This window comes from Phalangium opilio, unplaced genomic scaffold (assembly GCF_054372755.1).
Source record: "Phalangium opilio isolate 3A_F unplaced genomic scaffold, DU_Popi_V2 ptg001675l_1, whole genome shotgun sequence".
NCBI classification, from domain to species: Eukaryota; Metazoa; Arthropoda; class Arachnida; order Opiliones; family Phalangiidae; genus Phalangium; species Phalangium opilio.
The window spans coordinates 678,761-706,252 of NW_028324261.1; the positions used below are offsets into that span (position 1 = coordinate 678,761).

Here is a 27,492-nt window from a genome sequence, read left to right on the forward strand (position 1 = left end):
AGCATTTAACTTTTGGGCTTCCGTGGCGCAATGGTTAGCGCGTTCGGCTGTTAACCAATAGGTTGGTGGTTCGAGCCCATCTGGGAGCGGTGTTGTGAGGTCTCAGATGTGACGTAAAAAGTCAAGGTTTTTACACAATACCTGACGAGCATTTAACTTTTGTGCTTCCGTGGCGCAATGGTTAGCGCGTTCGGCTGTTAACCAATAGGTTGGTGGTTCGAGCCCATCCGGGAGCGGTGTTGTGAGGTCTCAGATGTAACGTAAGAAGTCAAGGTTTTTACACAATACCTGACGAGTATTTAACTTTTGGGCTTCCGTGGCGCAATGGTTAGCGCGTTCGGCTGTTAACCAATAGGTTGGTGGTTCGAGCCCATCCGGGAGCGGTGTTGTGAGGTCTCAGATGTGACGTAAAAGGTCAAGGTTTTTACACAATACCTGACGAGCATTTAATTTTTGAGATTCCGTGGCGCAATGGTTAGCGCGTTCAGCTGGTAATCGAAAGGTTGGTGGTTCAAGCCCACCCGGGAAAGGTGTTGTGGGGTCTCAAATGTAACGTAGAAAGCCAAAGTTTTTCCACAACACCTGACAACCATTTAATTTCTGAGCTTCCGTGGCTCAATGGTTAGCGCGTTCGGCTGTTAACCAATAGGTTGGTGGTTCGAGCCCATCCGGGAGCGGTGTTGTGAGGTCTCAGATGTGACGTAAAAAGTCAAGGTTTTTACACAATACCTGACGAGCATTTAAATTTTTGGCTTCCGTGGCGCAATGGTTAGCGCGTTCGGCTGTTAACCAATAGGTTGGTGGTTCGAGCCCATCCGGGAGCGGTGTTGTGAGGTCTCAGATGTGACGTAAGAAGTCAAGGTTTTTACACAATACCTGACGAGTATTTAACTTTTGGGCTTCCGTGGCGCAATGGTTAGCGCGTTCGGCTGTTAACCAATAGGTTGGTGGTTCGAGCCCATCCGGGAGCGGTGTTGTGAGGTCTCAGATGTGACGTAAAAAGTCAAGTTTTTTGCACAATACCTGACGAGTATTTAGGTTTTGGGCTTCCGTGGCGCAATGGTTAGCGCGTTCGGCTGTTAAGCAATAGGTTGGTGGTTCGAGCCCATCCGGGAGCGGTGTTGTGAGGTCTCAGATGTGACGTAAAAAGTCAAGGTTTTTACACAATACCTGACGAGCATTTAAATTTTGGGCTTCCTTGGCGCAATGGTTAGCGCGTTCGGCTGTTAACCAATAGGTTGGTGGTTCGAGCCCACCCGGGAGCGGTGTTGTGTGATCTCAAATGTAACGTAGAAAGCCAAAGTTTTTCCACAATACCTGACGACCATTTAATTTTTGGGCTTCCGTGGCGCAATGGTTAGCACGTTCGGCTGTTAACCAATAGGTTGGTGGTTCGAGCCCATCCGGGAGCGGTGTTGTGAGGTCTCAGATGTGACGTAAAAAGTCAAGGTTTTTACATAATACCTGACGAGCATTTAACTTTTGGGCTTCCGTGGCGCAATGGTTAGCGCGTTCGGCTGTTAACCAATAGGTTGGTGGTTCGAGCCCATCCGGGAGCGGTGTTGTGAGGTCTCAGATGTGACGTAAAAAGTCAAGGTTTTTACACAATACCTGACGAGCATTTAATTTTTGGGATTCCGTGGCGCAATGGTTAGCGCGTTCAGCTGTTAATCGAAAGGTTGGTGGTTCGAGCCCATCCGGGAGAGGTGTTGTGGGGTCTCAAATGTAACGTAGAAAGCCAAAGTTTTTCCACAACACCTGACAACCATTTAATTTCTGAGCTTCCGTGGCTCAATGGTTAGCGCGTTCGGCTGTTAACCAATAGGTTGGTGGTTCGAGCCCATCCGGGAGCGGTGTTGTGAGGTCTCAGATGTGACGTAAAAAGTCAAGGTTTTGACACAATACCTGACGAGCATTTAACTTTTGGGCTTCCGTGGCGCAATGGGTAGCGCGTTCGGCTGTTAACCAATAGGTTGGTGGTTTGAGCCCATCCGGGAGCGGTGTTGTGAGGTCTCAGATGTGACGTAAGTAGTCAAGGTTTTTACATAATACCTGACGAGTTATAACTTTTGGGCTTCCGTGGCGCAATGGTTAGCGCGTTCGGCTGTTAACCAATAGGTTGGTGGTTCGAGCCCATCCGGGAGCGGTGTTGTGAGGTCTCAGATGTGACGTAAAAAGTCAAGTTTTTTGCACAATACCTGACGAGCATTTAGGTTTTGGGCTTCCGTGGCGCAATGGTTAGCGCGTTCGGCTGTTAAGCAATAGGTTGGTGGTTCGAGCCCATCCGGGAAAGGTGTTGTGGGGTCTCAAATGTAACGTACAAAGCCAAAGTTTTTCCACAATACCTGACGACCATTTAATTTTTGGGCTTCCGTGGCGCAATGGTTAGCGCGTTCGGCTGTTAACCAATAGGTTGGTGGTTCGAGCCCATCCGGGAGCGGTGTTGTGAGGTCTCAGATGTGACGTAAAAAGTCAAGGTTTTCCACAATACCTGACAACCATTTAATTTCTGAGCTTCCGTGGCTCAATGGTTAGCGCGTTCGGCTGTTAACCAATAGGTTGGTGGTTCGACCCCATCCGGGAGCGGTGTTGTGTGATCTCAAATGTAACGTAGAAAGCCAAAGTTTTTCCACAATACCTGACGACCATTTAATTTTTGGGCTTCCGTGGCGCAATGGTTAGCACGTTCGGCTTTTAACCAATAGATTGGTGGTTCGAGCCCATCCGGGAGCGGTGTTGTGAGGTCTCAGATGTGACGTAAAAAGTCAAGGTTTTCCACAATACCTGACAACCATTTAATTTCTGAGCTTCCGTGGCTCAATGGTTAGCGCGTTCGGCTGTTAACTAATAGGTTGGTGGTTCGAGCCCATCCGGGAGCGGTGTTGTGAGGTCTCAGATGTGACGTAAAAAGTCAAGGTTTTTACATAATACCTGACGAGCATTTAACCTTTGGGCTTCCGTGGCGCAATGGTTAGCACGTTCGGCTTTTAACCAATAGATTGGTGGTTCGAGCCCATCCGGGAGCGGTGTTGTGAGGTCTCAGATGTGACGTAAAAAGTCAAGGTTTTCCACAATACCTGACAACCATTTAATTTCTGAGCTTCCGTGGCTCAATGGTTAGCGCGTTCGGCTGTTAACCAATAGGTTGGTGGTTCGACCCCATCCGGGAGCGGTGTTGTGTGATCTCAAATGTAACGTAGAAAGCCAAAGTTTTTCCACAATACCTGACGACCATTTAATTTTTGGGCTTCCGTGGCGCAATGGTTAGCACGTTCGGCTTTTAACCAATAGATTGGTGGTTCGAGCCCATCCGGGAGCGGTGTTGTGAGGTCTCAGATGTGACGTGAAAAGTCAAGGTTTTCCACAATACCTGACAACCATTTAATTTCTGAGCTTCCGTGGCTCAATGGTTAGCGCGTTCGGCTGTTAACCAATAGGTTGGTGGTTCGACCCCATCCGGGAGCGGTGTTGTGAGGTCTCAGATGTGACGTAAAAAGTCAAGGTTTTCCACAATACCTGACAACCATTTAATTTCTGAGCTTCCGTGGCTCAATGGTTAGCGCGTTCGGCTGTTAACCAATAGGTTGGTGGTTCGACCCCATCCGGGAGCGGTGTTGTGTGATCTCAAATGTAACGTAGAAAGCCAAAGTTTTTCCACAATACCTGACGACCATTTAATTTTTGGGCTTCCGTGGCGCAATGGTTAGCACGTTCGGCTTTTAACCAATAGATTGGTGGTTCGAGCCCATCCGGGAGCGGTGTTGTGAGGTCTCAGATGTGACGTAAAAAGTCAAGGTTTTCCACAATACCTGACAACCATTTAATTTCTGAGCTTCCGTGGCTCAATGGTTAGCGCGTTCGGCTATTAACTAATAGGTTGGTGGTTCGAGCCCATCCGGGAGCGGTGTTGTGAGGTCTCAGATGTGACGTAAAAAGTCAAGGTTTTTACATAATACCTGACGAGCATTTAACCTTTGGGCTTCCGTGGCGCAATGGTTAGCACGTTCGGCTTTTAACCAATAGATTGGTGGTTCGAGCCCATCCGGGAGCGGTGTTGTGAGGTCTCAGATGTGACGTGAAAAGTCAAGGTTTTCCACAATACCTGACAACCATTTAATTTCTGAGCTTCCGTGGCTCAATGGTTAGCGCGTTCGGCTGTTAACCAATAGGTTGGTGGTTCGACCCCATCCGGGAGCGGTGTTGTGAGGTCTCAGATGTGACGTAAAAAGTCAAGGTTTTCCACAATACCTGACAACCATTTAATTTCTGAGCTTCCGTGGCTCAATGGTTAGCGCGTTCGGCTGTTAACCAATAGGTTGGTGGTTCGACCCCATCCGGGAGCGGTGTTGTGTGATCTCAAATGTAACGTAGAAAGCCAAAGTTTTTCCACAATACCTGACGACCATTTAATTTTTGGGCTTCCGTGGCGCAATGGTTAGCACGTTCGGCTTTTAACCAATAGATTGGTGGTTCGAGCCCATCCGGGAGCGGTGTTGTGAGGTCTCAGATGTGACGTAAAAAGTCAAGGTTTTCCACAATACCTGACAACCATTTAATTTCTGAGCTTCCGTGGCTCAATGGTTAGCGCGTTCGGCTGTTAACTAATAGGTTGGTGGTTCGAGCCCATCCGGGAGCGGTGTTGTGAGGTCTCAGATGTGACGTAAAAAGTCAAGGTTTTTACATAATACCTGACGAGCATTTAACCTTTGGGCTTCCGTGGCGCAATGGTTAGCACGTTCGGCTTTTAACCAATAGATTGGTGGTTCGAGCCCATCCGGGAGCGGTGTTGTGAGGTCTCAGATGTGACGTAAAAAGTCAAGGTTTTTACACAATACCTGACGAGCATTTAATTTTTGGGATTCCGTGGCGCAATGGTTAGCGCGTTCAGCTGTTAATCGAAAGGTTGGTGGTTCGAGCCCATCCGGGAGAGGTGTTGTGGGGTCTCAAATGTAACGTAGAAAGCCAAAGTTTTTCCACAACACCTGACAACCATTTAATTTCTGAGCTTCCGTGGCTCAATGGTTAGCGCGTTCGGCTGTTAACCAATAGGTTGGTGGTTCGAGCCCATCCGGGAGCGGTGTTGTGAGGTCTCAGATGTGACGTAAAAAGTCAAGGTTTTGACACAATACCTGACGAGCATTTAACTTTTGGGCTTCCGTGGCGCAATGGGTAGCGCGTTCGGCTGTTAACCAATAGGTTGGTGGTTTGAGCCCATCCGGGAGCGGTGTTGTGAGGTCTCAGATGTGACGTAAGTAGTCAAGGTTTTTACATAATACCTGACGAGTTATAACTTTTGGGCTTCCGTGGCGCAATGGTTAGCGCGTTCGGCTGTTAACCAATAGGTTGGTGGTTCGAGCCCATCCGGGAGCGGTGTTGTGAGGTCTCAGATGTGACGTAAAAAGTCAAGTTTTTTGCACAATACCTGACGAGCATTTAGGTTTTGGGCTTCCGTGGCGCAATGGTTAGCGCGTTCGGCTGTTAAGCAATAGGTTGGTGGTTCGAGCCCATCCGGGAAAGGTGTTGTGGGGTCTCAAATGTAACGTACAAAGCCAAAGTTTTTCCACAATACCTGACGACCATTTAATTTTTGGGCTTCCGTGGCGCAATGGTTAGCGCGTTCGGCTGTTAACCAATAGGTTGGTGGTTCGAGCCCATCCGGGAGCGGTGTTGTGAGGTCTCAGATGTGACGTAAAAAGTCAAGGTTTTCCACAATACCTGACAACCATTTAATTTCTGAGCTTCCGTGGCTCAATGGTTAGCGCGTTCGGCTGTTAACCAATAGGTTGGTGGTTCGACCCCATCCGGGAGCGGTGTTGTGTGATCTCAAATGTAACGTAGAAAGCCAAAGTTTTTCCACAATACCTGACGACCATTTAATTTTTGGGCTTCCGTGGCGCAATGGTTAGCACGTTCGGCTTTTAACCAATAGATTGGTGGTTCGAGCCCATCCGGGAGCGGTGTTGTGAGGTCTCAGATGTGACGTAAAAAGTCAAGGTTTTCCACAATACCTGACAACCATTTAATTTCTGAGCTTCCGTGGCTCAATGGTTAGCGCGTTCGGCTGTTAACTAATAGGTTGGTGGTTCGAGCCCATCCGGGAGCGGTGTTGTGAGGTCTCAGATGTGACGTAAAAAGTCAAGGTTTTTACATAATACCTGACGAGCATTTAACCTTTGGGCTTCCGTGGCGCAATGGTTAGCACGTTCGGCTTTTAACCAATAGATTGGTGGTTCGAGCCCATCCGGGAGCGGTGTTGTGAGGTCTCAGATGTGACGTAAAAAGTCAAGGTTTTCCACAATACCTGACAACCATTTAATTTCTGAGCTTCCGTGGCTCAATGGTTAGCGCGTTCGGCTGTTAACCAATAGGTTGGTGGTTCGACCCCATCCGGGAGCGGTGTTGTGTGATCTCAAATGTAACGTAGAAAGCCAAAGTTTTTCCACAATACCTGACGACCATTTAATTTTTGGGCTTCCGTGGCGCAATGGTTAGCACGTTCGGCTTTTAACCAATAGATTGGTGGTTCGAGCCCATCCGGGAGCGGTGTTGTGAGGTCTCAGATGTGACGTGAAAAGTCAAGGTTTTCCACAATACCTGACAACCATTTAATTTCTGAGCTTCCGTGGCTCAATGGTTAGCGCGTTCGGCTGTTAACCAATAGGTTGGTGGTTCGACCCCATCCGGGAGCGGTGTTGTGAGGTCTCAGATGTGACGTAAAAAGTCAAGGTTTTCCACAATACCTGACAACCATTTAATTTCTGAGCTTCCGTGGCTCAATGGTTAGCGCGTTCGGCTGTTAACCAATAGGTTGGTGGTTCGACCCCATCCGGGAGCGGTGTTGTGTGATCTCAAATGTAACGTAGAAAGCCAAAGTTTTTCCACAATACCTGACGACCATTTAATTTTTGGGCTTCCGTGGCGCAATGGTTAGCACGTTCGGCTTTTAACCAATAGATTGGTGGTTCGAGCCCATCCGGGAGCGGTGTTGTGAGGTCTCAGATGTGACGTAAAAAGTCAAGGTTTTCCACAATACCTGACAACCATTTAATTTCTGAGCTTCCGTGGCTCAATGGTTAGCGCGTTCGGCTATTAACTAATAGGTTGGTGGTTCGAGCCCATCCGGGAGCGGTGTTGTGAGGTCTCAGATGTGACGTAAAAAGTCAAGGTTTTTACATAATACCTGACGAGCATTTAACCTTTGGGCTTCCGTGGCGCAATGGTTAGCACGTTCGGCTTTTAACCAATAGATTGGTGGTTCGAGCCCATCCGGGAGCGGTGTTGTGAGGTCTCAGATGTGACGTGAAAAGTCAAGGTTTTCCACAATACCTGACAACCATTTAATTTCTGAGCTTCCGTGGCTCAATGGTTAGCGCGTTCGGCTGTTAACCAATAGGTTGGTGGTTCGACCCCATCCGGGAGCGGTGTTGTGAGGTCTCAGATGTGACGTAAAAAGTCAAGGTTTTCCACAATACCTGACAACCATTTAATTTCTGAGCTTCCGTGGCTCAATGGTTAGCGCGTTCGGCTGTTAACCAATAGGTTGGTGGTTCGACCCCATCCGGGAGCGGTGTTGTGTGATCTCAAATGTAACGTAGAAAGCCAAAGTTTTTCCACAATACCTGACGACCATTTAATTTTTGGGCTTCCGTGGCGCAATGGTTAGCACGTTCGGCTTTTAACCAATAGATTGGTGGTTCGAGCCCATCCGGGAGCGGTGTTGTGAGGTCTCAGATGTGACGTAAAAAGTCAAGGTTTTCCACAATACCTGACAACCATTTAATTTCTGAGCTTCCGTGGCTCAATGGTTAGCGCGTTCGGCTGTTAACTAATAGGTTGGTGGTTCGAGCCCATCCGGGAGCGGTGTTGTGAGGTCTCAGATGTGACGTAAAAAGTCAAGGTTTTTACATAATACCTGACGAGCATTTAACCTTTGGGCTTCCGTGGCGCAATGGTTAGCACGTTCGGCTTTTAACCAATAGATTGGTGGTTCGAGCCCATCCGGGAGCGGTGTTGTGAGGTCTCAGATGTGACGTAAAAAGTCAAGGTTTTCCACAATACCTGACAACCATTTAATTTCTGAGCTTCCGTGGCTCAATGGTTAGCGCGTTCGGCTGTTAACCAATAGGTTGGTGGTTCGACCCCATCCGGGAGCGGTGTTGTGTGATCTCAAATGTAACGTAGAAAGCCAAAGTTTTTCCACAATACCTGACGACCATTTAATTTTTGGGCTTCCGTGGCGCAATGGTTAGCACGTTCGGCTTTTAACCAATAGATTGGTGGTTCGAGCCCATCCGGGAGCGGTGTTGTGAGGTCTCAGATGTGACGTGAAAAGTCAAGGTTTTCCACAATACCTGACAACCATTTAATTTCTGAGCTTCCGTGGCTCAATGGTTAGCGCGTTCGGCTGTTAACCAATAGGTTGGTGGTTCGACCCCATCCGGGAGCGGTGTTGTGAGGTCTCAGATGTGACGTAAAAAGTCAAGGTTTTCCACAATACCTGACAACCATTTAATTTCTGAGCTTCCGTGGCTCAATGGTTAGCGCGTTCGGCTGTTAACCAATAGGTTGGTGGTTCGACCCCATCCGGGAGCGGTGTTGTGTGATCTCAAATGTAACGTAGAAAGCCAAAGTTTTTCCACAATACCTGACGACCATTTAATTTTTGGGCTTCCGTGGCGCAATGGTTAGCACGTTCGGCTTTTAACCAATAGATTGGTGGTTCGAGCCCATCCGGGAGCGGTGTTGTGAGGTCTCAGATGTGACGTAAAAAGTCAAGGTTTTCCACAATACCTGACAACCATTTAATTTCTGAGCTTCCGTGGCTCAATGGTTAGCGCGTTCGGCTGTTAACTAATAGGTTGGTGGTTCGAGCCCATCCGGGAGCGGTGTTGTGAGGTCTCAGATGTGACGTAAAAAGTCAAGGTTTTTACATAATACCTGACGAGCATTTAACCTTTGGGCTTCCGTGGCGCAATGGTTAGCACGTTCGGCTTTTAACCAATAGATTGGTGGTTCGAGCCCATCCGGGAGCGGTGTTGTGAGGTCTCAGATGTGACGTAAAAAGTCAAGGTTTTTACATAATACCTGACGAGCATTTAACCTTTGGGCTTCCGTGGCGCAATGGTTAGCACGTTCGGCTTTTAACCAATAGATTGGTGGTTCGAGCCCATCCGGGAGCGGTGTTGTGAGGTCTCAGATGTGACGTAAAAAGTCAAGGTTTTCCACAATACCTGACAACCATTTAATTTCTGAGCTTCCGTGGCTCAATGTTTAGCGCGTTCGGCTGTTAACCAATAGGTTGGTGGTTCGACCCCATCCGGGAGCGGTGTTGTGTGATCTCAAATGTAACGTAGAAAGCCAAAGTTTTTCCACAATACCTGACGACCATTTAATTTTTGGGCTTCCGTGGCGCAATGGTTAGCACGTTCGGCTTTTAACCAATAGATTGGTGGTTCGAGCCCATCCGGGAGCGGTGTTGTGAGGTCTCAGATGTGACGTAAAAAGTCAAGGTTTTCCACAATACCTGACAACCATTTAATTTCTGAGCTTCCGTGGCTCAATGGTTAGCGCGTTCGGCTGTTAACCAATAGGTTGGTGGTTCGACCCCATCCGGGAGCGGTGTTGTGAGGTCTCAGATGTGACGTAAAAAGTCAAGGTTTTTACATAATACCTGACGAGCATTTAACCTTTGGGCTTCCGTGGCCCAATGGTTAGCGCGTTCGGCTGTTAACTAATAGGTTGGTGGTTCGAGCCCATCCGGGAGCGGTGTTGTGAGGTCTCAGATGTGACGTAAAAAGTCAAAGTTTTTACACAATACCTAACGAGCATTTAACTTTTGGGCTTCCGTGGCGCAATGGTTAGTGCGTTCGGCTGTTAACCAATAGGTTGGTGGTTCGAGCCCATCCGGGAGCGGTGTTGTGAGGTCTCAGATGTGACGTAAAAGTCAAGGTTTTTACACAATACCTGACGAGCATTTAATTTTTGGGATTCCGTGGCGCAATGGTTAGCGCGTTCAGCTGCTAATCGAAAGGTTGGTGGTTCGAGCCCACTCGGGAGAGGTGTTGTGGGGTCTCAAATGTAACGTAGAAAGCCAAAGTTTTTACACAACACCTGACAACCATTAAATTTCTGAGCTTCCGTGGCTCAATGGTTAGCGCGTTCGGCTGTTAACCAATAGGTTGGTGGTTCGAGCCCATCCGGGAGCGGTGTTGTGAGGTCTCAGATGTAACGTAGAAAGCCAATGTTTTTACACAATACCTGACGAGCATTTAAATTTTGGGTTTCCTTGGCGCAATGGTTAGCGCGTTCGGCTGTTAACCAATAGGTTGGTGGTTCGAGCCCACCCGGGAGCGGTGTTGTGTGATCTCAAATGTAACGTAGAAAGCCAATGTTTTTCCACAATACCTGACGACCATTTAATTTTTGGGCTTCCGTGGCGCAATGGTTAGCACGTTCGGCTGTTAACCAATAGGTTGGTGGTTCGAGCTCATCCGGGAGCGGTGTTGTGAGGTCTCAGATGTGACGTAAAAAGTCAAGGTTTTCCACAATACCTGACAACCATTTAATTTCTGAGCTTCCGTGGCTCAATGGTTAGCGCGTTCGGCTGTTAACCAAAAGGTTGGTGGTTCGAGCCCACCCGGGAGCGGTGTTGTGGGATCTGAAATGTAACGTAGAAAGCCAAAGTTTTTGCACAATAAATGACGACCATTTAATTTTTGGGCTTCCGTGGCGCAATGGTTAGCGCGTTCGGCTGTTAACCCATAGGGTGGTGGTTCGACCCCATCCGGGAGCGGTGTTGTGAGGTCTCAGATGTGACGTAAAAAATCAAGGTTTTTACATAATACCTGACGAGCGTTTAACTTTTGGGCTTCCGTGGCGCAATGGTTAGCGCGTTCGGCTGTTAACCAATAGGTTGGTGGTTCGAGCCCATCCGGGAGCGGTGTTGTGAGGTCTCAGATGTGACGTAAAAAGTCAAGGTTTTTACACAATACCTGACGAGCATTTAACTTTTGGGCTTCCGTGGCGCAATGGTTAGCGCGTTCGGCTGTTAACCAATAGGTTGGTGGTTCGAGCCCATCCGGGAGCGGTGTTGTGGGATCTCAAATGTAACGTAGAAAGCCAAAGTTTTTGCACAATAAATGACGACCATTTAATTTTTGGGCTTCCGTGGCGCAATGGTTAGCGCGTTCGGCTGTTAACCAGTAGGTTGGTGGTTCGACCCCATCCGGGAGCAGTGTTGTGAGGTCTCAGATGTGACGTAAAAAGTCAAGGTTTTTACACAATACCTGACGAGCATTTAACTTTTGGGCTTCCGTGGCGCAATGGTTAGCGCGTTCGGCTGTTAACCAATAGGTTGGTGGTTCGAGCCCATCCGGGAGCGGTGTTGTGAGGTCTCAGATGTGACGTAACAAGTTGGGAAAACCAAAATATTACCTCTCCGAGTCAAGAGAAGGACTACCTTAAAACTTATTTACCCAGTTATGGAAATGTTTCTTTTTTTTTATGAACAAATACTGAAGTTAAAATTTATGAAATATTAAAGCAGTATACAAAGCATAGAAAATATACTGTAAATCAGACGACATTTTACATCCAATAAGGATATACTTGTACACATTAAAATCATCCGATGGGGGAAAAACGGGAAATGAAGAGATAAAACTTTGGAGGGATATTACCTTTACGTGTTTGTAAAGGCCCAATTTGCTACTCCTCAACTGTATACCCTCTATGTTCAAAGCCATATTCACAACAGGGTTGCCATGTAAACACTATCCTCTCCTTTCACCTCAACAATTTTCTTAGTTTGTCAACATGACGATTAAAGTTACATAACACCAAAGCTAATTTGTGGCTACACACACTGAAAGTAAACGTGCACCATTAAAATCATGATAACACGAAGCTATAATCCGATTACGATCAGACCTTTCACTGATCTGGGCTGCGTTCAGCAGAGCTCACCAAAAAAGACAGCGGATTTTGGAAAACGTTTACCGGTGAGATCTGTCGTCATAGCTTTTCTCCGGTCATCGGTGTTTTAAAAATGAAGCTAGCACAATAAAGCGTGCACGGTACAAAGGCTTAACAAAAATTGTATGATAACATATTTATGGAGATAGATAAGAACAACTTTTATAATTAAACATAGAAACTAACATGTCTCTTAAAATTCTCGCGTGATCAACTGGTTTCACGTCAAATAAATAGCTATAGTCCCATCAGAACATAGAGACTAGAAACCCCAAGGAGTGGCAGGTCCCCCGCTCTACAAGCGCAAATAATATGTTGCTCATAAATTGGTACATGAGAGCTTCCGGCCCGTTTAATTTTGCTTAGCGGAAGTCGCCGTGTACCCATTGCGTGTACCATGAAAAAGGGCAACAAGTTGAGGCATTCCTGCCACTCCTTGGGGTTTCTAGTCTCTATGATCAGAATCAGCAAGAGCTATTTGTATTAATTCCTCCATGTTTTTTTCGCCAAGCTGAGAACTACGCGTTTTACGTCACGTTATCCAAAAACCTGACTATTTTCATTGGTGACCGCGCTGGCTCAACGCTGAGCACCGTGCCGTCAAAATTCATAACCAAAATCCCGTTCTGTAGGACACTGCTAACAGCGCTGAGCTTTGCTCAACGCGGCCCAGACTTCCACCATGATTATAAAATCTTAGCCTGATTATTTAAAAGTGTAATTAACTTTCGGCTCACTCTGAACCGTTAATGTCTCTGCATTACAGAAACGAAAACCTAGCGTTTACTTTATGGTTCACTAGGCCTATTGACAGATGAAAGTTCATTTGACCAATATAGTGGCGTTCTTCTTGAAATCACTTTAGAAAGGATTATGCTATAAACAGATGTAGTATAGCTTAAGTAATATATAAACATCGATTTCAAATAATAATATTAAAAAAAGTTCTTGGGATATCAAAATGAAACAGAGCTTTATAGCTACAAAACCACTAAAGGCATCGAAATTACGAAAAATATTTCCATATATTAATTATACATTATGAGAAAACCAAATATTAAGGTTTTGTAGGATTTCTTTCCACAAAACAAAGCGAACTGCTAACGCGATGCACTAACGGACGGACATACACAGACTAAAACATAGACTGCTTTTTAACTCTTTCCGTTTTAATTTTGAGTTGAGAAACAAGATTATCTTAAATATTAAAATAAATATAATTAATATTAAATATTTTCTTCGTTAGTTGTTCGCCTTATTGAGCGTTACATCGCGTTGATAAAGAACAATTAGACATTCTTGAGAGACTTGACTAATATTGGCGTTTGAAATGAAGCATACGCCGGTTGCATTACCTAACTCAAATAGGTAGTATATAAGGGTGTCGAACTACAGCTAAAAGCAAGAACAACCGCAATTGCGAAAACCTTTGGTGGACAACCCACCCTAGGGAGGCTAGACGTTTCTCGTAACCCTAGCTGATCGCCGCGAATGTCTTAAACCCAACGATGACGATGGAGTAGAAGCCAGGTGTACAGACTGGTGTCCAAGTGGAATGGACGAAGACCAGAAGATGGTGGTGATTAGAAGCCAGTATGTACAGACTGGTGTCCATGTGGGATGGACGAAGACCAGAAGATGGTGGTGATTAGAAGCCAGTATGTACAGACTGGTGTCCATGTGGGATGGACGAAGACCAAAAGATGGTGGTGATTAGAAGCCAGTATGTACAGACTGGTGTCCATGTGGGATGGACGAAGACCAAAAGATGGTGGTGATTAGAAGCCAGTATGTACAGACTGGTGTCCAAGTGGAATGGACGAAGACGAGAAGATGGTGGTGTGAGAACTCAAGTAAAGGAGCCATTTCCGTGACTGTGAAAGCAGTTCGGAAATGGCGAACACGTTTGCTCCGATTTGGAAACTGCGAACGCGGTCACGTGGGTGTAACAAAAGACACACACACACACAGACACACACACAGACACACACACACGTCGAAATTAGAACCTCTCCGTGACATACGTCACTCGGAGAGGTAAAAAGTCAAGGTTTTTACACAATACCTGACGAGCATTTAACTTTTGGGCTTCCGTGGCGCAATGGTTAGCGCGTTCGGCTGTTAACCAATAGGTTGGTGGTTCGAGCCCATTCGGGAGCGGTGTTGTGAGGTCTCAGATGTGACGTAAAAAGTCATGGTTTTTGCACAATACCTGACGGGCATTTAGCTTTTGGGCTTCCGTGGCGCAATGGTTAGCGCGTTCGGCTGTTAACCAATAGCTTGGTGGTTCGAGCCCATCCGGGAGCGGTGTTGTGAGGTCTCAGATGTGACGTAAAAAGTCAAGGTTTTTACACAATACCTGACGGGCATTTAACTTTTGGGCTTCCGTGGCGCAATGGTTAGCGCGTTCGGCTGTTAACCAATAGGTTGGTGGTTCGAGCCCATCCGGGAGCGGTGTTGTGAGGTCTCAGATGTGACGTAAAAAGTCATGGTTTTTGCACAATACCTGACGGGCATTTAGCTTTTGGGCTTCCGTGGCGCAATGGTTAGCGCGTTCGGCTGTTAACCAATAGGTTGGTGGTTCGAGCCCATCCGGGAGCGGTGTTGTGAGGTCTTAGATGTGACGTAAAAAGTCAAGGTTTTTACACAATACCTGACGGGCATTTAGCTTTTGGGCTTCCGTGGCGCAATGGTTAGCGCGTTCGGCTGTTAACCAATAGGTTGGTGGTTCGAGCCCACCCGGGAGCGGTGTTGTGGGATCTCAAATGTAACGTAGAAAGCCAAAGTTTTTCCACAATACCTGACGACCATTTATTTTTTGGGCTTCCTTGGCGCAATCGTTAGCGCGTTCGGCTGTTAACCGAAAGGTTGGTGGTTCGAGCCCAACCGAGAGAGGTGTTGTAGGGTCTCAGATGTAACGTAATAAGTCATAACTTATCCACAATACCTGACAACCATTTAATTTCTGAGCTTCCGTGGCTGAATGGTTAGCGCGTTCGGCTCTTAGCCAATAGGTTGGTGGTTCGAGCCCATCCGGGAGCGGTGTTGTGAGGTCTCAGATGTGACGTAAAAAGCCAAGGTTTTTACACAATACCTGACGAGCATTAAATTTTTGGGCTTCCGTGGCGCAATGGTTAGCGCGTTCGGCTGTTAACCAATAGGTTGGTGGTTCGAGCCCATCCGGGAGCGGTGTTGTGAGGTCTCAGATGTAACGTAAAAAGTCAAGGTTTTTCCACAATACCTGACGACCATTTAATTTATGGGCTTCCGTGGCGCAATGGTTAGCACGTTCAGCTGCTATTCAGAAGACTGGTTGTTTGAGCCCTCCCTGGAGCGGTGTTGTGACGTCTCAGACGTAGCGTGAAAAGTCAAAACTTTTCCACAATACCTGACAACCTTTTAATTTCTTGGCTTCCGTGGCGCAATGGTTAGCGCGTTCGGCTGTTAACCAATAGGTTGGTGGTTCGAGCCCACCCGGGAGCGGTGTTGTGTGATCTCAAATGTAACGTAGAAAGCCAAAGTTTTTCCACAATACCTGACGACCATTTACTTTTTGGGCTTCCGTGGCGCAATGGTTAGCACGTTCGGCTGTTAACGAATAGGTTGGTGGTTCGAGCCCATCCAGGAGCGGTGTTGTGGGATCTCAAATGTAACGTAGAAAGCCAAAGTTTTTGCACAATAAATGACGACCATTTAATTTTTGGGCTTCCGTGGCGCAATAGTTAGCGCGTTCGGCTGTTAACCAATAGGTTGGTGGTTCGAGCCCATCCGGGAGCGGTGTTGTGAGGTCTCAGATGTGACGTAAAAAGTCAAGGTTTTTACACAATACCTGACGAGCATTTAACTTTTGTGCTTCCGTGGCGCAATGGTTAGCGCGTTCGGCTGTTAACCAATAGGTTGGTGGTTCGAGCCCATCCGGGAGCGGTGTTGTGAGGTCTCAGATGTAACGTAAAAAGTCAAGGTTTTTCCACAATACCTGACGACCATTTAATTTATGGGCTTCCGTGGCGCAATGGTTAGCACGTTCAGCTGCTATTCAGAAGACTGGTTGTTTGAGCCCTCCCTGGAGCGGTGTTGTGACGTCTCAGACGTAGCGTGAAAAGTCAAAACTTTTCCACAATACCTGACAACCTTTTAATTTCTTGGCTTCCGTGGCGCAATGGTTAGCGCGTTCGGCTGTTAACCAATAGGTTGGTGGTTCGAGCCCACCCGGGAGCGGTGTTGTGTGATCTCAAATGTAACGTAGAAAGCCAAAGTTTTTCCACAATACCTGACGACCATTTACTTTTTGGGCTTCCGTGGCGCAATGGTTAGCACGTTCGGCTGTTAACGAATAGGTTGGTGGTTCGAGCCCATCCAGGAGCGGTGTTGTGGGATCTCAAATGTAACGTAGAAAGCCAAAGTTTTTGCACAATAAATGACGACCATTTAATTTTTGGGCTTCCGTGGCGCAATAGTTAGCGCGTTCGGCTGTTAACCAATAGGTTGGTGGTTCGAGCCCATCCGGGAGCGGTGTTGTGAGGTCTCAGATGTGACGTAAAAAGTCAAGGTTTTTACACAATACCTGACGAGCATTTAACTTTTGTGCTTCCGTGGCGCAATGGTTAGCGCGTTCGGCTGTTAACCAATAGGTTGGTGGTTCGAGCCCATCCGGGAGCGGTGTTGTGAGGTCTCAGATGTAACGTAAGAAGTCAAGGTTTTTACACAATACCTGACGAGTATTTAACTTTTGGGCTTCCGTGGCGCAATGGTTAGCGCGTTCGGCTGTTAACCAATAGGTTGGTGGTTCGAGCCCATCCGGGAGCGGTGTTGTGAGGTCTCAGATGTGACGTAAAAGGTCAAGGTTTTTACAAAATACCTGACGAGCATTTAATTTTTGGGATTCCGTGGCGCAATGGTTAGCGCGTTCAGCTGTTAATCGAAAGGTTGGTGGTTCGAGCCCACCCGGGAAAGGTGTTGTGGGGTCTCAAATGTAACGTAGAAAGCCAAAGTTTTTCCACAACACCTGACAACCATTTAATTTCTGAGCTTCCGTGGCTCAATGGTTAGCGCGTTCGGCTGTTAACCAATAGGTTGGTGGTTCGAGCCCATCCGGGAGCGGTGTTGTGAGGTCTCAGATGTGACGTAAAAAGTCAAGGTTTTTACACAATACCTGACGAGCATTTAACTTTTTGGCTTCCGTGGCGCAATGGTTAGCGCGTTCGGCTGTTAACCAATAGGTTGGTGGTTCGAGCCCATCCGGGAGCGGTGTTGTGAGGTCTCAGATGTGACGTAAGAAGTCAAGGTTTTTACACAATACCTGACGAGTATTTAACTTTTGGGCTTCCGTGGCGCAATGGTTAGCGCGTTCGGCTGTTAACCAATAGGTTGGTGGTTCGAGCCCATCCGGGAGCGGTGTTGTGAGGTCTCAGATGTGACGTAAAAAGTCAAGTTTTTTGCACAATACCTGACGAGTATTTAGGTTTTGGGCTTCCGTGGCGCAATGGTTAGCGCGTTCGGCTGTTAAGCAATAGGTTGGTGGTTCGAGCCCATCCGGGAGCGGTGTTGTGAGGTCTCAGATGTGACGTAAAAAGTCAAGGTTTTTACACAATACCTGACGAGCATTTAACTTTTTGGCTTCCGTGGCGCAATGGCTAGCGCGTTCGGCTGTTAACCAATAGGTTGGTGGTTCGAGCCCATCCGGGAGCGGTGTTGTGAGGTCTCAGATGTGACGTAAGAAGTCAAGGTTTTTACACAATACCTGACGAGTATTTAACTTTTGGGCTTCCGTGGCGCAATGGTTAGCTCGTTCGGCTGTTAACCAATAGGTTGGTGGTTCGAGCCCATCCGGGAGCGGTGTTGTGAGGTCTCAGATGTGACGTAAAAAGTCAAGTTTTTTGCACAATACCTGACGAGTATTTAGGTTTTGGGCTTCCGTGGCGCAATGGTTAGCGCGTTCGGCTGTTAAGCAATAGGTTGGTGGTTCGAGCCCATCCGGGAGCGGTGTTGTGAGGTCTCAGATGTGACGTAAAAAGTCAAGGTTTTTACACAATACCTGACGAGCATTTAAATTTTGGGCTTCCTTGGCGCAATGGTTAGCGCGTTCGGCTGTTAACCAATAGGTTGGTGGTTCGAGCCCACCCGGGAGCGGTGTTGTGTGATCTCAAATGTAACGTAGAAAGCCAAAATTTTTCCACAATACCTGACGACCATTTAATTTTTGGGCTTCCGTGGCGCAATGGTTAGCACGTTCGGCTGTTAACCAATAGGTTGGTGGTTCGAGCCCATCCGGGAGCGGTGTTGTGAGGTCTCAGATGTGACGTAAAAAGTCAAGGTTTTTACATAATACCTGACGAGCATTTAACTTTTGGGCTTCCGTGGCGCAATGGTTAGCGCGTTCGGCTGTTAACCAATAGGTTGGTGGTTCGAGCCCATCCGGGAGCGGTGTTGTGAGGTCTCAGATGTGACGTAAAAAGTCAAGGTTTTTACACAATACCTGACGAGCATTTAATTTTTGGGATTCCGTGGCGCAATGGTTAGCGCGTTCAGCTGTTAATCGAAAGGTTGGTGGTTCGAGCCCATCCGGGAGAGGTGTTGTGGGGTCTCAAATGTAACGTAGAAAGCCAAAGTTTTTCCACAACACCTGACAACCATTTAATTTCTGAGCTTCCGTGGCTCAATGGTTAGCGCGTTCGGCTGTTAACCAATAGGTTGGTGGTTCGAGCCCATCAGGGAGCGGTGTTGTGTGATCTCAAATGTAACGTAGAAAGCCAAAGTTTTTCCACAATACCTGACGACCATTTAATTTTTGGGCTTCCGTGGCGCAATGGTTAGCACGTTCGGCTGTTAACGAATAGGTTGGTGGTTCGAGCCCATCCGGGAGCGGTGTTGTGGGATCTCAAATGTAACGTAGAAAGCCAAAGTTTTTGCACAATAAATGACGACCATTTAATTTTTGGGCTTCCGTGGCGCAATGGTTAGCGCGTTCGGCTGTTAACCGACTGAAAGGTTGGTGGTTCGAGCCCATCTGGGAGCGGTGTTGTGAGGTCTCAGATGTAACGTAAAAAGTCAAGGTTTTTCCACAATACCTGACGACCATTTAATTTATGGGCTTCCGTGGCGCAATGGTTAGCACGTTCAGCTGCTATTCAGAAAACTGGTTGTTTGAGCCCTCCCTGGAGCGGTGTTGTGACGTCTCAGACGTAGCGTGAAAAGTCAAAACTTTTCCACAATACCTGACAACCTTTTAATTTCTTGGCTTCCGTGGCGCAATGGTTAGCGCGTTCGGCTGTTAACGAATAGGTTGGTGGTTCGAACTTATCCAGGAGCGGTGTTGTGGGATCTCAAATGTAACGTAGAAAGCCAAAGTTTTTGCACAATAAATGACGACCATTTAATTTTTGGGCTTCCGTGGCGCAATAGTTAGCGCGTTCGGCTGTTAACCAATAGGTTGGTGGTTCGACCCCATCCGGGAGCGGTGTTGTGAGGTCTCAGATGTGACGTAAAAAGTCAAGGTTTTTACACAATACCTGACGAGCATTTAACTTTTGGGCTTCCGTGGCGCAATGGTTAGCGCGTTCGGCTGTTAACCAATAGGTTGGTGGTTCGAGCCCATCCGGGAGCGGTGTTGTGAGGTCTCAGATGTGACGTAAAAAGTCAAGGTTTTTACACAATACCTAACGAGCATTTAACTTTTGGGCTTCCGTGGCGCAATGGTTAGCGCGTTCGGCTGTTAACCAATAGGTTGGTGGTTCGAGCCCATCCGGGAGCGGTGTTGTGAGGTCTCAGATGTGACGTAAAAAGTCAAGGTTTTTACACAATACCTGACGAGCATTTAACTTTTGTGCTTCCGTGGCGCAATGGTTAGCGCGTTCGGCTGTTAACCAATAGGTTGGTGGTTCGAGCCCATCCGGGAGCGGTGTTGTGAGGTCTCATATGTAACGTAAGAAGTCAAGGTTTTTACACAATACCTGACGAGTATTTAACTTTTGGGCTTCCGTGGCGCAATGGTTAGCGCGTTCGGCTGTTAACCAATAGGTTGGTGGTTCGAGCCCATCCGGGAGCGGTGTTGTGAGGTCTCAGATGTGACGAAAAACGTAAAGGTTTTTACACAATACCTGACGAGCATTTAATTTTTGAGATTCCGTGGCGCAATGGTTAGCGCGTTCAGCTGGTAATCGAAAGGTTGGTGGTTCGAGCCCACCCGGGAAAGGTGTTGTGGGGTCTCAAATGTAACGTAGAAAGCCAAAGTTTTTCCACAACACCTGACAACCATTTAATTTCTGAGCTTCCGTGGCTCAATGGTTAGCGCGTTCGGCTGTTAACCAATAGGTTGGTGGTTCGAGCCCATCCGGGAGCGGTGCTGTGAGGTCTCAGATGTGACGTAAAAAGTCAAGGTTTTTACACAATACCTGACGAGCATTTAACTTTTTGGCTTCCGTGGCGCAATGGTTAGCGCGTTCGGCTGTTAACCAATAGGTTGGTGGTTCGAGCCCATCCGGGAGCGGTGTTGTGAGGTCTCAGATGTGACGTAAGAAGTCAAGGTTTTTACACAATACCTGACGAGTATTTAACTTTTGGGCTTCCGTGGCGCAATGGTTAGCGCGTTCGGCTGTTAACCAATAGGTTGGTGGTTCGAGCCCATCCGGGAGCGGTGTTGTGAGGTCTCAGATGTGACGTAAAAAGTCAAGTTTTTTGCACAATACCTGACGAGTATTTAGGTTTTGGGCTTCCGTGGCGCAATGGTTAGCGCGTTCGGCTGTTAAGCAATAGGTTGGTGGTTCGAGCCCATCCGGGAGCGGTGTTGTGAGGTCTCAGATGTGACGTAAAAAGTCAAGGTTTTTACACAATACCTGACGAGCATTTAACTTTTTGGCTTCCGTGGCGCAATGGTTAGCGCGTTCGGCTGTTAACCAATAGGTTGGTGGTTCGAGCCCATCCGGGAGCGGTGTTGTGAGGTCTCAGATGTGACGTAAGAAGTCAAGGTTTTTACACAATACCTGACGAGTATTTAACTTTTGGGCTTCCGTGGCGCAATGGTTAGCTCGTTCGGCTGTTAACCAATAGGTTGGTGGTTCGAGCCCATCCGGGAGCGGTGTTGTGAGGTCTCAGATGTGACGTAAAAAGTCAAGTTTTTTGCACAATACCTGACGAGTATTTAGGTTTTGGGCTTCCGTGGCGCAATGGTTAGCGCGTTCGGCTGTTAAGCAATAGGTTGGTGGTTCGAGCCCATCCGGGAGCGGTGTTGTGAGGTCTCAGATGTGACGTAAAAAGTCAAGGTTTTTACACAATACCTGACGAGCATTTAATTTTTGGGATTCCGTGGCGCAATGGTTAGCGCGTTCAGCTGTTAATCGAAAGGTTGGTGGTTCGAGCCCATCCGGGAGAGGTGTTGTGGGGTCTCAAATGTAACGTAGAAAGCCAAAGTTTTTCCACAACACCTGACAACCATTTAATTTCTGAGCTTCCGTGGCTCAATGGTTAGCGCGTTCGGCTGTTAACCAATAGGTTGGTGGTTCGAGCCCATCCGGGAGCGGTGTTGTGTGATCTCAAATGTAACGTAGAAAGCCAAAGTTTTTCCACAATACCTGACGACCATTTAATTTTTGGGCTTCCGTGGCGCAATGGTTAGCACGTTCGGCTGTTAACGAATAGGTTGGTGGTTCGAGCCCATCCGGGAGCGGTGTTGTGGGATCTCAAATGTAACGTAGAAAGCCAAAGTTTTTGCACAATAAATGACGACCATTTAATTTTTGGGCTTCCGTGGCGCAATGGTTAGCGCGTTCGGCTGTTAACCGACTGAAAGGTTGGTGGTTCGAGCCCATCTGGGAGCGGTGTTGGGAGGTCTCAGATGTAACGTAAAAAGTCAAGGTTTTTCCACAATACCTGACGACCATTTAATTTATGGGCTTCCGTGGCGCAATGGTTAGCACGTTCAGCTGCTATTCAGAAGACTGGTTGTTTGAGCCCTCCCTGGAAAGGTGTTGTGACGTCTCAGACGTAGCGTGAAAAGTCAAAACTTTTCCACAATACCTGACAACCTTTTAATTTCTTGGCTTCCGTGGCGCAATGGTTAGCGCGTTCGGCTGTTAACCAATAGGTTGGTGGTTCGAGCCCACCCGGGAGCGGTGTTGTGTGATCTCAAATGTAACGTAGAAAGCCAAAGTTTTTCCACAATACCTGACGACCATTTATTTTTTGGGCTTCCGTGGCGCAATGGTTAGCACGTTCGGCTGTTAACGAATAGGTTGGTGGTTCGAGCCCATCCAGGAGCGGTGTTGTGGGATCTCAAATGTAACGTAGAAAGCCAAAGTTTTTGCACAATAAATGACGACCATTTAATTTTTGGGCTTCCGTGGCGCAATAGTTAGCGCGTTCGGCTGTTAACCAATAGGTTGGTGGTTCGACCCCATCCGGGAGCGGTGTTGTGAGGTCTCAGATGTGACGTAAAAAGTCAAGGTTTTTACACAATACCTGACGAGCATTTAACTTTTGGGCTTCCGTGGCGCAATGGTTAGCGCGTTCGGCTGTTAACCAATAGGTTGGTGGTTCGAGCCCATCCGGGAGCGGTGTTGTGAGGTCTCAGATGTGACGTAAAAAGTCAAGGTTTTTACACAATACCTAACGAGCATTTAACTTTTGGGCTTCCGTGGCGCAATGGTTAGCGCGTTCGGCTGTTAACCAATAGGTTGGTGGTTCGAGCCCATCCGGGAGCGGTGTTGTGAGGTCTCAGATGTGACGTAAAAAGTCAAGGTTTTTACACAATACCTGACGAGCATTTAACTTTTGTGCTTCCGTGGCGCAATGGTTAGCGCGTTCGGCTGTTAACCAATAGGTTGGTGGTTCGAGCCCATCCGGGAGCGGTGTTGTGAGGTCTCAGATGTAACGTAAGAAGTCAAGGTTTTTACACAATACCTGACGAGTATTTAACTTTTGGGCTTCCGTGGCGCAATGGTTAGCGCGTTCGGCTGTTAACCAATAGGTTGGTGGTTCGAGCCCATCCGGGAGCGGTGTTGTGAGGTCTCAGATGTGACGAAAAAGGTAAAGGTTTTTACACAATACCTGACGAGCATTTAATTTTTGAGATTCCGTGGCGCAATGGTTAGCGCGTTCAGCTGGTAATCGAAAGGTTGGTGGTTCGAGCCCACCCGGGAAAGGTGTTGTGGGGTCTCAAATGTAACGTAGAAAGCCAAAGTTTTTCCACAACACCTGACAACCATTTAATTTCTGAGCTTCCGTGGCTCAATGGTTAGCGCGTTCGGCTGTTAACCAATAGGTTGGTGGTTCGAGCCCATCCGGGAGCGGTGTTGTGAGGTCTCAGATGTGACGTAAAAAGTCAAGGTTTTTACACAATACCTGACGAGCATTTAACTTTTTGGCTTCCGTGGCGCAATGGTTAGCGCGTTCGGCTGTTAACCAATAGGTTGGTGGTTCGAGCCCATCCGGGAGCGGTGTTGTGAGGTCTCAGATGTGACGTAAGAAGTCAAGGTTTTTACACAATACCTGACGAGTATTTAACTTTTGGGCTTCCGTGGCGCAATGGTTAGCGCGTTCGGCTGTTAACCAATAGGTTGGTGGTTCGAGCCCATCCGGGAGCGGTGTTGTGAGGTCTCAGATGTGACGTAAAAAGTCAAGTTTTTTGCACAATACCTGACGAGTATTTAGGTTTTGGGCTTCCGTGGCGCAATGGTTAGCGCGTTCGGCTGTTAAGCAATAGGTTGGTGGTTCGAGCCCATCCGGGAGCGGTGTTGTGAGGTCTCAGATGTGACGTAAAAAGTCAAGGTTTTTACACAATACCTGACGAGCATTTAAATTTTGGGCTTCCTTGGCGCAATGGTTAGCGCGTTCGGCTGTTAACCAATAGGTTGGTGGTTCGAGCCCACCCGGGAGCGGTCTTGTGTGATCTCAAATGTAACGTAGAAAGCCAAAATTTTTCCACAATACCTGACGACCATTTAATTTTTGGGCTTCCGTGGCGCAATGGTTAGCACGTTCGGCTGTTAACCAATAGGTTGGTGGTTCGAGCCCATCCGGGAGCGGTGTTGTGAGGTCTCAGATGTGACGTAAAAAGTCAAGGTTTTTACATAATACCTGACGAGCATTTAACTTTTGGGCTTCCGTGGCGCAATGGTTAGCGCGTTCGGCTGTTAACCAATAGGTTGGTGGTTCGAGCCCATCCGGGAGCGGTGTTGTGAGGTCTCAGATGTGACGTAAAAAGTCAAGGTTTTTACACAATACCTGACGAGCATTTAATTTTTGGGATTCCGTGGCGCAATGGTTAGCGCGTTCAGCTGTTAATCGAAAGGTTGGTGGTTCGAGCCCATCCGGGAGAGGTGTTGTGGGGTCTCAAATGTAACGTAGAAAGCCAAAGGTTTTCCACAACACCTGACAACCATTTAATTTCTGAGCTTCCGTGGCTCAATGGTTAGCGCGTTCGGCTGTTAACCAATAGGTTGGTGGTTCGAGCCCATCCGGGAGCGGTGTTGTGAGGTCTCAGATGTGACGTAAAAAGTCAAGGTTTTGACACAATACCTGACGAGCATTTAACTTTTGGGCTTCCGTGGCGCAATGGGTAGCGCGTTCGGCTGTTAACCAATAGGTTGGTGGTTCGAGCCCATCCGGGAGCGGTGTTGTGAGGTCTCAGATGTGACGTAAGTAGTCAAGGCTTTTACATAATACCTGACGAGTTATAACATTTGGGCTTCCGTGGCGCAATGGTTAGCGCGTTCGGCTGTTAACCAATAGGTTGGTGGTTCGAGCCCATCCGGGAGCGGTGTTGTGAGGTCTCAGATGTGACGTAAAAAGTCAAGTTTTTTGCACAATACCTGACGAGCATTTAGGTTTTGGGCTTCCGTGGCGCAATGGTTAGCGCGTTCGGCTGTTAAGCAATAGGTTGGTGGTTCGAGCCCATCCGGGAAAGGTGTTGTGGGGTCTCAAATGTAACGTACAAAGCCAAAGTTTTTCCACAATACCTGACAACCATTTAATTTCTGAGCTTCCGTGGATCAATGGTTAGCGCGTTCGGCTGTTAACCAATAGGTTGGTGGTTCGAGCCCATCCGGGAGCGGTGTTGTGTGATCTCAAATGTAGCGTAGAAAGCCAAAGTTTTTCCACAATACCTGACGACCATTTAATTTTTGGGCTTCCGTGGCGCAATGGTTAGCGCGTTCGGCTGTTAACCAATAGGTTGGTGGTTCGAGCCCATCCGGGAGCGGTGTTGTGAGGTCTCAGATGTGACGTAAAAAGTCAAGGTTTTTACACAATACCTGACGAGCATTTAATTTTTGGGATTCCGTGGCGCAATGGTTAGCGCGTTCGGCTGTTAACCAATAGGTTGGTGGTTCGAGCCCATCCGGGAGCGGTGTTGTGTGATCTCAAATGTAACGTAGAAAGCCAAAGTTTTTCCACAATACCTGACGACCATTTAATTTTTGGGCTTCCGTGGCGCAATGGTTAGCACGTTCGGCTTTTAACCAATAGATTGGTGGTTCGAGCCCATCCGGGAGCGGTGTTGTGAGGTCTCAGATGTGACGTAAAAAGTCAAGGTTTTCCACAATACCTGACAACCATTTAATTTCTGAGCTTCCGTGGCTCAATGGTTAGCGCGTTCGGCTGTTAACCAATAGGTTGGTGGTTCGACCCCATCCGGGAGCGGTGTTGTGTGATCTCAAATGTAACGTAGAAAGCCAAAGTTTTTCCACAATACCTGACGACCATTTAATTTTTGGGCTTCCGTGGCGCAATGGTTAGCACGTTCGGCTTTTAACCAATAGATTGGTGGTTCGAGCCCATCCGGGAGCGGTGTTGTGAGGTCTCAGATGTGACGTAAAAAGTCAAGGTTTTCCACAATACCTGACAACCATTTAATTTCTGAGCTTCCGTGGCTCAATGGTTAGCGCGTTCGGCTGTTAACCAATAGGTTGGTGGTTCGACCCCATCCGGGAGCGGTGTTGTGAGGTCTCAGATGTGACGTAAAAAGTCAAGGTTTTTACATAATACCTGACGAGCATTTAACCTTTGGGCTTCCGTGGCGCAATGGTTAGCGCGTTCGGCTGTTAACCAATAGGTTGGTGGTTCGAGCCCATCCGGGAGCGGTGTTGTGAGGTCTCAGATGTGACGTAAAAAGTCAAGGTTTTTACACAATACCTAACGAGCATTTAACTTTTGGGCTTCCGTGGCGCAATGGTTAGTGCGTTCGGCTGTTAACCAATAGGTTGGTGGTTCGAGCCCATCCGGGAGCGGTGCTGTGAGGTCTCAGATGTGACGTAAAAGTCAAGGTTTTTACACAATACCTGACGAGCATTTAATTTTTGGGATTCCGTGGCGCAATGGTTAGCGCGTTCAGCTGCTAATCGAAAGGTTGGTGGTTCGAGCCCACCCGGGAGAGGTGTTGTGGGGTCTCAAATGTAACGTAGAAAGCCAAAGTTTTTACACAACACCTGACAACCATTAAATTTCTGAGCTTCCGTGGCTCAATGGTTAGCGCGTTCGGCTGTTAACCAATAGGTTGGTGGTTCGAGCCCATCCGGGAGCGGTGTTGTGAGGTCTCAGATGTGACGTAAAAGTCAAGGTTTTTACACAATACCTGACGAGCATTTAATTTTTGGGATTCCGTGGCGCAATGGTTAGCGCGTTCAGCTGCTAATCGAAAGGTTGGTGGTTCGAGCCCATCCGGGAGAGGTGTTGTGGGGTCTCAAATGTAACGTAGAAAGCCAAAGTTTTTCCACAACACCTGACAACCATTTAATTTCTGAGCTTCCGTGGCTCAATGGTTAGCGCGTTCGGCTGTTAACCAATAGGTTGGTGGTTCGAGCCCATCCGGGAGCGGTGTTGTGAGGTCTCAGATGTGACGTAAAAAGTCAAGGTTTTGACACAATACCTGACGAGCATTTAACTTTTGGGCTTCCGTGGCGCAATGGGTAGCGCGTTCGGCTGTTAACCAATAGGTTGGTGGTTCGAGCCCATCCGGGAGCGGTGTTGTGAGGTCTCAGATGTGACGTAAGTAGTCAAGGTTTTTACATAATACCTGACGAGTTATAACTTTTGGGCTTCCGTGGCGCAATGGTTAGCGCGTTCGGCTGTTAACCAATAGGTTGGTGGTTCGAGCCCATCCGGGAGCGGTGTTGTGAGGTCTCAGATGTGACGTAAAAAGTCAAGTTTTTTGCACAATACCTGACGAGCATTTAGGTTTTGGGCTTCCGTGGCGCAATGGTTAGCGCGTTCGGCTGTTAAGCAATAGGTTGGTGGTTCGAGCCCATCCGGGAAAGGTGTTGTGGGGTCTCAAATGTAACGTACAAAGCCAAAGTTTTTCCACAATACCTGACAACCATTTAATTTCTGAGCTTCCGTGGATCAATGGTTAGCGCGTTCGGCTGTTAACCAATAGGTTGGTGGTTCGAGCCCATCCGGGAGCGGTGTTGTGTGATCTCAAATGTAACGTAGAAAGCCAAAGTTTTTCCACAATACCTGACGACCATTTAATTTTTGGGCTTCCGTGGCGCAATGGTTAGCGCGTTCGGCTGTTAACCAATAGGTTGGTGG

General features: G+C 47.6%; 3 non-coding genes across 3 annotated transcripts; all 3 read left to right on the plus strand.

The window, feature by feature from the left end:
• The first annotated feature begins 459 nt into the window (after positions 1–459).
• TRNAT-GGU (transfer RNA threonine (anticodon GGU)) lies at positions 460–530 on the plus strand. The gene has a single exon. It is a non-coding gene; the product is annotated as a tRNA-Thr (tRNA).
• Positions 531–20,093: 19,563 nt separating this feature from the next.
• TRNAT-GGU (transfer RNA threonine (anticodon GGU)) lies at positions 20,094–20,164 on the plus strand. Its single transcript has one exon. It is a non-coding gene; the product is annotated as a tRNA-Thr (tRNA).
• A 2,873-nt stretch (positions 20,165–23,037) lies between these two features.
• On the plus strand, positions 23,038–23,108 carry TRNAT-GGU (transfer RNA threonine (anticodon GGU)). Its single transcript has one exon. It is a non-coding gene; the product is annotated as a tRNA-Thr (tRNA).
• Positions 23,109–27,492: the final 4,384 nt, after the last annotated feature.